Here is a 10,666-nt window from a genome sequence, read left to right on the forward strand (position 1 = left end):
GTCGGTGGAGCTTCGAGGGGCCCACAAGGCAGGGGGAGCGCCCTAGGGGGGCCCTACCCTCGTGAGCACCTCGTGGCTTTCTTGATGGAGGGTCCAAGTCTCCTGGATCTTATCTGATGAGAAAATCACGTTTCCGAAGGTTTCATTCCGTTTGGATTCCATTTGATATTCCTTTTCTTCGAAACCCTAAAACAGGCAAAAAACAGCAATTCTGGGCTGGGCCTCCGGTTAATAGGTTAGTCCCAAAAATAATATGGAAGTGGAAAATAAAGCCCAATAATGTCTAAAACAGTAGATAATATAGCATGGAGCAATCAAAAATTATAGATATGTTGGAGACGTATCAGGGTCCGGGCGGCGATGGACGATCCGGGCGGCGGCGTCGGCGATCTCCTCCCTCAATCCCGATCCAATCGGGGAGAGGGGGAGTGTCGGTGGGGCTCGGGGTACGGGAGGAGTGGGGGGTTATGGAGTGGGGGTGGGCCTTGGCCTAGTTGGGCAGGCCAGCTGGGCCGGAGCCTAGTGGGGGGGGTGCTTCCTCTTTGTTTTTTTGTTAGTTTTGTTTTTCTCTTTTGTATTTTCTTTTATTTTTATTTATTTACTTTTAAGTTTTAAATCATTTTAAACTATTTAGACATTTTATAAAAATGTCTTTACTACACCATATTTATCTATGTAATATTTAGTACAAACCGAACATTTTTATTTTAATGTTTGGAAAACTTTTATTGTTGACATTAATTCGAATTTGAATTTTGAAACGGTTTCGAATCATCGCAAGGTTAACAACAGTAACCGTGGTCACGTGGCGCAATTAGCATGGGATTACTGTAGCTTAATTACTCGGTCGTTACAAAACTGCTCCACTACAAGAAATCTCGTCCCGAGATTTAGGAGGTAGAAGGAAATAGTGCGGGGTATTCATCACGCAGGCGGTCCTCGCGTTCCCAAGTGGCTTCATCTTCAGAGTGATGCAACCACTCGACCTTGAGGAACTTGATCGCTTTCTGACGTGTGCGGTGTTCAGCTTGGTCGAGAATGCGGACCGGATGCTCTTTATAGGAGAGGTCCTGTTGCAGTTCGAGCACTTCATGATCCACTGCTCGGATTGGATCCTTAAAGCAACGGCGGAGCTGTGACACGTGGAACACATCGTGAACCTGAGAAAGGTTCGGTGGAAGCTCCAGTTGATATGCCACTTTTCCACGCCTTTCGAGAATAGTGAAGGGACCGATATAGTGAGGAGCTAGCTTTCCCTTGATCCCAAAGCGGTGAGCACCCTTCATTAGTGTAACTCGAAGATAAGCCTTTTCGCTAGGTTGATAGACCATGTCTTTGTGATGACGGTCATACTGACTTTTTCTGACGTGACTGAGCAGTCTTGAGATTCTCGCGAATAATGCGGACTTGTTCTTCGGCCCGTTGGATAATATCCGGACCGAAGAGTGGACGTTCCCCAGTTTCTGACCAGTTTAGAGGGTTTGACACTTTCGTCCATGTAATGCTTCGAAGGGGGACATCTTCAGACTAGCCTGATAGCTGTTATTATAAGAGAACTCGGCATACGGAAGAGATTCCTCCCATTTCTTGCCGAAGGAAATTACACAAGCTCGAAGCATGTCTTTGAGAACTTGGTTGACACGTTCAACCTGTCCTTGCAACTGAGGATGAAACGCAGTACTAAACGACAGATGAGTTCCCATAGCTTCTTGGAAACTTGCCCAGAATCTTGAAGTGAATAAGCTGCCACGGTCTGAACTGATAACCAGTGGAATACTGTGAAGTGAAACAATTCTGTACATGTAGAGAGTTGCAAGCTGACTAGCAGTGATTGTTTCTTTGACCGCCAGAAAATGTGCAACTTTAGAAAGCCGGTCAATGACGACAAGAATAACATCATTACCTTTCTGCGATTTGGCAAATCTAGTGATGATGTCCATTTCAACATGGTCCCATTTCCATTCAGGAATAGAGATAGGTTGCAGAGTTCCAGCAAGCCTTTGATGTTCAGCTTTGATACGACAGCAAACGTCACACTCAGCCACATAACGAGCAATGTCCTGCTTCATATTAGACCACCAGAATCTCTGACGAATATCCTGATACATCTTTGTACTACCGGGATGAATAGACAAAGGCGTATCATGAGCTTCTTTCATAACCTTTTTAGTATGATCCAGGTTTTTCCTCGAACATGGTACCACTAGGCGGCCTTTAAAGTACAGGGCGCCATCAGCGGCGATAGTGAAGAATGAGGGCTTTCCATCTACGAGATGGCGTTTAATCTTTTGGACTTCAGAGTCATAACCTTGAATAGTCTTTATACCATCTACGAGATCTGGTACGACAGCCAGGGTATTTAGAGAACCCTTAGTAACAACACAGAGATTCATCGTTTGAAACTCTGGGGGAGGGGGAGCGAGTGCTCCAGGGGGAAACATATGAAGGTTCAGCTTTCTAAATTCTTCAACAAGCGAGGGATGAACTTTGCGAACCTGGAGGTGGTTACAGTAAGACTTGCAGCTCAAGGCATCAGCCATTACATTAGCCTTGCCCGGGGTATAGGATATACCCACGTCAAAGTCTGCAACAGTCTCCATCCATCTCTGCTGACGGAGGTTCAAGTCTAGTTGAGTAAACAGATACTTCAGACTTTGGTGGTCGATGAAGATCTCGCAACGATTACCGAGAAGGTAATGTCGCCACTGCTTCAGAGCATGAATGACAGCAGCAAGCTTGAGGTCATGAACTGGGTAGTTTTCTTCATGAGGGCACAGTTGACGAGAGGCATAAGCAATCACTCTGCGCTCCTGCATTAGGACACAATCTAATCCTTGACGGGAAGCGTCGCAGTAAATGACAAAATCCTTCTTAGTATCAGGTGGAGCAAGCACTGGGGCAGAAGTCAACTTGTCTTTGAGCGCCTGGAAACTTTCCTGACACTTGTCTATCCATTGGAACTTGACACCCTTATGCAACAGATTAGTCATAGGCCTAGCGATCTTGGAGAAGTTCTCGACGAATCAACGGCAATAGCTGGCGAGACCGTGAAAACTTCGGACTTGCTTGACATTCTTCGGAGGAGTCCAACCGAGAATAGCCTGGACTCGTTCAGGGTTGATGGCAATACCATCCTTGGAGATGACATGCCCAAGATAGGTTACTTCGGGGAGCCAGAATTCACACTTGGAATACTTAGCATAGAGTTGATGCTCTCGAAGCTTTTCCAGCACAAGACGAAGATGTTCAGCATGTTCTTCTTTGTTCTTGGAAAATACAAGGATATCATCCAAATAAACCACGACGAACTTGTCGAGGTAATCCATGAATATATAGTTCATCAGACGAGAGAAGGTGGCGGGAGCATTCGTTAAGCCGAATGACATGACGGTGTACTCGTATGATCCATGCCGAGTCACGAAGGCGGTCTTTGGGATATCCTCTTCACGAACATGGATCTGGTGGTAACCCAACCTCAAGTCGAGTTTGGAGAACATTGATGAACCAGCCAGTTGATCATAAAGATCATTGATCCGAGGGAGGGGATATTTGTTCTGAATAGTGGCTTGGTTAATAGGTCGATAATCTTGGACCAATCGGTTTGTCCCATCCTTCTTCTTAACAAAGAGAGAAGGTTCTCCCCAAGGAGAGCAACTAGGGTGAATGAAACCTTTGCTAAGACATTTGTCGATTTCCTCCTTAAGCTCAATGAGTTCATGTGGCGGCATCTTGTAGGGTCGTTTGGCTATAGGAGTGGTGCCTAGTTTCAAGTCGATGATGAATTCGACAGCTCTAGCAGGGGAAATCCCTGGAAGTTCTTCTGGAAAGACGTCTTGGAATTCACGAACGATGGGAATGTTTTCAATGCCCTCGAGTGGTGCAGTGTTCAATGCATTCAAGGCATAAAGCCGTGCCTCGGTGTTCTGAACTAGATGAGCTTGGTAGGTAATTATTTCATCAGAAGGGTGTAGCAGATGGACGCTCTTAGTGGCACAAACTATAGAAGCAGTATGCGCTTTCAACCAATCCATTCCCAGAATGAGGTCGATGCTATAGGACTTCAATACGATGGGAGAGACAAGGAATTCCAGTCCTTCGATTTCAACGGGGACGTCATTGCAAATCATGGAGGTCCGACATTGGCCCGCGGGGGTGCGTACTAATAGAGAAGCATTCATGTCTTGCTTTTAATGCCATTCATGAATGCAAAATCCTCTGACATGAATGAATGTGATGCACCTGTATCAAATAAAACAGATGCTGGTACTGAATTTACGAGGAGTGTACCCATCATGGTAGAAGGCTGGTCTAGAACTTCATTGAGATCGACGTGGCTGGCATGAACACGACCATAAGACTTGGCATTGTTGGTGCGGGGTTGGTTGTTTCCACGGCCAGCTGTGGGAAGGGCCAGTTGATTCTGGTTCTGATTCTGATAGCAGTTCTTGGCAAGGTGACCTGGTTGGCCACACTTGTAGCAAAGACCATTATTGGGAGTGGGAACGGGAGCTCGGGGTGGTGGAGCTGGGAGTCTCGGCTGTCTAGTTGGTGGGGGAGGCAGACGCGGTGCAGCATAGGACTGCCTTGGAGCAGGTGCAGTTGGCTGGTACATGCTGTTGGGAATCCATATCCTACACTTCTGCGAGGACGGGCCCGAAGATGACCTCGTGTCACGGTTGCGCCTGTGAGAGCTCTGGTGTTCCTGCAGACCAGTTTCGACATTGATGGCCTTGTTCACCAAGGTGGCGAAATCAGCAAAGTCATGCACTAAAAGTGCAAGCTTGATGTCAGCTTGAAGTCCATCACGGAACTTCTCATGTCTGCGTGCATCAGTTGTAATGTCTTCTTCAGCATAGCGGGACAAGTCCAGAAACTCCCGCTGATAAGCTTCCACAATTTTGTTGCCTTGGGTGAGGTTGCGGAACTCGTGCTTCTTCCGGTCCATGACTCCCTGAGGAATGAAGCGGGCACGGAAAGCAGCTTGAAAGTCTGGCCAGGTGATGATTGTTCCAACCGGCAGAGTATGCCGGTGGCTGTCCCACCATTGAGCAGCGGGTCCTTTCAGGAAGAAGGAAGCAAAGGTGACATAGCCGGCAGGGGCTACATTAGCAGACTCCATCTCATAGGTGATGTCACGGAGCCAGTCATCAGCATCCAAAGGCTGAGTTGAGCTGTGGTACACAGTTGGGTTGAGGCGCATGAAATCCTGCAAAGTCACTTGGGTTGGCTGCTAGTTCATATTGGGGCGAGGAAACTGAGCCATCATATTTTCCATGAATTGGCGGTTCAGCTCGAACTGTTGGATCATACCAGCCATGTACTCAGGCGGTGGTGGGGCATGGCCACCACAACCACGACCACCTGGTCTAACCATCCTGCTAATATATAACAGGGGTAGTTCAGCATTGAGAAATTGCAAGGACAAGAATCATTCATGATGAAACATGCAGAATGAAAGGAACATGATAGATGCTACATAGTAGTTGGCATATCTTACAAAAGAGATCATGCATGGAGTTCGGTACACAGAGTTCAATACATAGGCTAAGAACATCATAGGCGGCACGCAGGCTCGCGGTGAATGCATCTAACACTAACAAGCAAGCCTACATCAGTCCCAGGAGGAACTGTGGAGGTAGGTGTAGCCTGACAGCTGGTAGTGACGTGACGGGAAGTCCTCCACATGAGTAGCCCGCGGTCCGCGGATACTCTGGTGCGGAACCCGACGCGCAGGTGGCAGAAGAGGACCAAGTGCGGGAGAGTAGCCTCCCACATCTAGCCAGCCGACACCCTAGGGGATCACAATCCTGCCAGGGTAGATCACAGAACGTGACAGATCACCAGATCAGACCGAGGGGTGCAACAGCGTCAGAGCACGGTACAGGTGCTGACGGGTGGTGTACAACTCGTGGTGAAGAGCTCGGTTAGCTCTATCCAGTCCATCAGCATGCAGAACCAGGTTCTGATGGTAGAAGGGCTCTCGGGTGATAGTGGAGTAGGCAGCAGTGTAGTACCCCTCCGCACCAACATCGGATGCGATAGCAATGTGCCTGAAAGGGGAGGTGTCCAACTCATGATACTCTCCACGAAGACGTGTCAGAGCAGCATAAGCAGCATCGTGGACCGCCATGTCGATAGTCACTCCAACACCATGACCAGTGTCCAGCACGGTAGTGGAGTCATACGGACTCCCGAGAGTAGAGGTGGACGATGGCACGGTACTGCTCCTGGTTAAAGTCCTGGTACTCCCCGTAGACGTTGTACTCAGGGTGCCAGTGATAACCCAGATAGGTCATCATCTCAACCAACACAGCAGGTGATCCCGAGGCACCAATGGTCGTTGTGTGGCGCACGACCTGTCTCGTGGGTTCCATCTAAAAACAAAGGTGTTTCAAAGGAGTCAAATGACAGTGTGGATAATGTCCAATATACTACTCTAAGAAATAACTAGGGCTTATCCAACTTTAGGGTGAACGTGGTCACGGGATCCTAATGTTAGAGTTAGTAAATTCGTTTAACCCGAGTAGAAGAGAGTTCAGAGTCCCAGAGTAAGGATCGAGGAGTAAAAGATCCTAATACCACCCAAATTGCGACGTGGGCCCGTAAGGCACACAACCATGTTAGTAAAAGTTTTGCAATGTCTAGACTCGACTTCGGCCAAGGAGTGTGGAAGGGGGATTCCTACAGGCAGTCGGCTCTGATACCAACTTTTGACGCCCCTGATTCAATCGTACACTAATCATAAACACAAACGTGTACGATCAAGATCAGGGACTCACGGGAAGATATCACAACACAACTCTACAAATAAAATAAGTCATACAAGTATCATATTACAAGCCAGGGCCCTCGAGGGCTCGAATACAAGAGCTCGATCATAGACGAGTCAGAGGAAGCAACAATATCTGAGTACAGACATAAGTTAAACAAGTTTGCCTTAAGAAGGCTAGCACAAACTGGGATACAGATTGAAAGAGGCGCATGCCTCCTGCCTGGGATCCTCCTAAACTACTCCTGGTCATCGTCAGCGGCCTGCACGTAGTATTAGGCACCTCTAGTGTAGTAGGAGTCGTCGTCGATGGTGGCGTCTGGCTCCTGGGCTCCATCGTCTGGTCGCAGAAATCGGGTATAGGAAAGGGGAAAAAGGGGGAGCAAAGCAACCATGAGTACTCATCCAAAGTACTCGCAAGCAAGGAGCTACACTACACATGTATGCATTGGTATCAAATGGAAAAGGGGTATCATATGTGGACTGAACTGCAGAATGCCGGAATAAGAGGGGGATAGCTAGTCCTATCGAAGACTACGCTTCTGGCAACCTCCATCTTGCAGCATGTAGAAGAGAGTAGATGGTAAGTTCACCAAGTATCATCGCATAGCATATTCCTACCAGGCGATCCTCTCCTCGTCGCCCTGTTAGAGAGCGATCACCGGGTTGTATCTGGCACTTAAAAGGGTGTGTTTTATTAAGTAACCGGTTCTAGTTGTCATAAGGTCAAGGTACAACTCCAAGTCGTCCTGTTACCGAAGATCACGGCTATTCAAATAGATTAACTTCCCTACAGGGGTGCACCACATTTCCCAACACGCTCGATCCCCTTTGGCCGGACACACTTTCCTAGGTCATGCCCGGCATCGGAAGATTAACATGTCGCAGCCCTACCTAGGCACAATGGAGAGGTCAGCACACCGGTCTAAGTCCTATGGCGTAGGGGTCTGGGCCCATCGCCCATTGCACACCTGCACGTTGCGAGGGCAGCCGGAGAGCAGACCTAGCAACCTCCATTTCAAAGGAAGTTGTGTTACGCGGTCCAACCCGGCGCGCGCCGCTCAGTCGCTGACGTCACGAAGGCTTCGGCAGATACCACGACGTCGAGTTCCCATAACTGTTCCCGCTTAGTTGGTTAGTGCGTATAGGCCAATGGCCAGACTCAGATCAAATACCAAGATCTCGTTAAGCGTGTTGTTTTGAAATAACCACGGACGCCGACCAGGGCTAGGCCCACCTCTCTCCTAGGTGGTCTCAACCTGCCCTGTCGCTCCGCCACAGTGTAACAGTCGGGGGCCTTCGGGAACCCAGGCCCACCTCTACCGGGATGGAGCCACCTGCCCCTTCAGCCCCCAACATCGGAACCACTTGCGGGTACTCAACGAACCGACCCGACTTTAGTCACCACCTGTATAGTATGTATATATGTAAGTATATACCCATGATCACCTCCCGAGTGATCACGGCCCGATAGTATACCATGGCAGACGGACTAGAATGTAGGGCCACTGATGAAGTACTAGCAACCTATGCTAAGCATGTAGGATTGCAGGTAAGGTATCAATAACTGTAGCAACAATGACAGGCTATGCATCGGGATAGGATTAACTGAAAGCAGTAACATGCTACACTACTCTAATGCAAGCAGTAGAGAAGAACAGGCGATATCTGGTTATCAAGGGGGGGGGCTTGCCTGGTTGCTCTGGCAAGAGAGAGGGGTCGTCAACACCATAGTCATACTGGGTAGCAGCGGCGTCGGTCTCGGTGTCTAGCGAGAGAAGAGGGGGAAGAAACAATAAATATTAAGCAAACAGATGCATGGTGATGCATGACATGACAAGTAGCGGTGCTAGGGGTGCCCTAACGCGGTATGAGGTGGTACCGGTGAAGGGGGGAAACATCCGGGAAAAGATCCCCGGTGTTTCGCGTTTTCGGACAGATGAATCAGAGGTGGAAAGTTGCGTGTTTGCTATGCTAGGGATGTGTGGCGGACAAACTGGTTGCGTATCCAGATTCGTCTCGTCGTTCTGAGCAACTTTCATGTACAAAGTTTTTTCATCCGAGCTACGCTTTATTTTATATTGATTTTAAAAGAGTTAAATCATTTTTGGCATTTATTTAATTATTTTAAATCAACATTATCTAGAACAGTGCACGCCGACGTCAGCATGACATCAGCAGTCAACAGAGGTGTTGACTGGTCAAACTGACGTGTGGGCCCAGTGGGACCCACCTGTCATACACTGTTAGGTTGATTAGGGTTTAGGTTAAACTAATTACTGTTTAATTAAACTAACAAGTTAATTAGATTAATTAAATAGGATTAATCAACTTAATTAATTAATTATTTTAATAATTATTATTTATTTATATATATTTTACAATTCTTTTTTATATAAAACGTTCTCAGGTGGGCCCCTTGTGTCATAGGCAGGGGGTTCTTAGCGGGCATCGGGCGTTGCGGGTTTACGGGCACGGACACCCGACAGGGCGCCGTGGGGCGCCGGCGAGGCCGTAACGGCTGCGCAGGGGCACTGGCGTATGGGCGCCCGACGGCGCGGCTGGGGCGGACGCGGCGAGTGGAGAGGCGGCGCGGGTGTAGGGGAGGCGGCGGAGCAGCACCAGGGGCGCGGGGGCGCGTCGACGTGGGCGCGCGGCCGAGCTCGTTCACGTGCAGTGCGCGACGATGGGTGTGGCAGATGCGGGGTGCGCGGGGTCGGTGGTAGCAGCAAGGCTGCAGGGCGGTGGTGGTGCCGCCGGAGCCGATCCGCGGCGTCGGGCGAAGCAGAGCAGGGGGAGTGGTGCACGAGCGGCGATGGCTCGCGCGGGCAGACGCGCATGCTCGGGCGAGCACACGCGGGCGAGGTTGGTGGCAGGCGGCGGTAGGGGTGATTGGCGTGGAGCGTGTGACGCGCGCGGAAGCTGGCAAGCGTGGCGGCGCGGCCGCGGCCGGCAGTAGCAGCAAGTCGCGGGCGAGCGCGGCGGCGGGCACGGGGAGAAGAAGGACGGGGGCGTGCGGGCGTGGTGGCCGCGGCGGGCGCGCGCTGGGGCAACAGCGGGCACGGCGAGGCCGCGGCCGAGCGGGACGAGGGAAGCAGAGGGGCGGCCACGCACAGCGCGCGATGAGCGCGGCAGGGGCGCGGTGTGGCAAGGGCGGCCCGGAGCGTGGGCTTCGGCACGCGGGCGCGGTTCGGACGCGGGCGGCTGGTGGGCGCGAGCTCGGCGCGCGGGCAGGCAGCGAGCGCAGTGCGCATGCACGAGGGAGAGAGGAGGGGAAGCTCACGGAGGGGAAGTAGGGGACTGGGCAGCGGGGCTCATGGTGGGGGACGGGGACGACGCGGCGGAGCGGAAGCAGGCCAGCGAGGGGGTCCGGGTGGCGATGGACGATCCGGGCGGCGGCGTCGGCGGCCTCCTCCCTCGATCCCGATCCAATCGGGAGAGAGGGGGGAGATATTTTGGAGAGGGGGGGGGAGTGTCGGTGGGGTTCGGGGTACGGGAGGAGTGGGGGTGGGCCTTGGCCCAGTTGGGCAAGCCAGCTGGGCCGGAGCCTAGTGGGGGCAGCTTCCTCTTAGTTTTTTTGGTTAGTTTTGGTTTTCTCTTTTGTATTATTTATTTATTTATTGACTTTTCTATTTTAAATCATTTTAAACTATTTAGAAATTTTATAAAAATTTGTTTACTACACCATATTTATCTATGTAATATTTAGTACAAACCAAACATTTTTATTTTAATGTTTGAAAAACTTTTATTGTTGACATTAATTCGAATTTGAATTTTGAAATGGTTTCGAATCGTCGCAAGGTTAACAACAGTAACCGTGATCACGTGGCGCCATTAGCGTGGGATTACTGTAGCTTAATTACCCGAGCGTTACAATATGAGATCTAGTTTCGA

The sequence above is a fragment of the Triticum urartu genome, chromosome 5, assembly GCF_003073215.2.
Source record: "Triticum urartu cultivar G1812 chromosome 5, Tu2.1, whole genome shotgun sequence".
Lineage (NCBI taxonomy): Eukaryota > Viridiplantae > Streptophyta > Magnoliopsida > Poales > Poaceae > Triticum > Triticum urartu.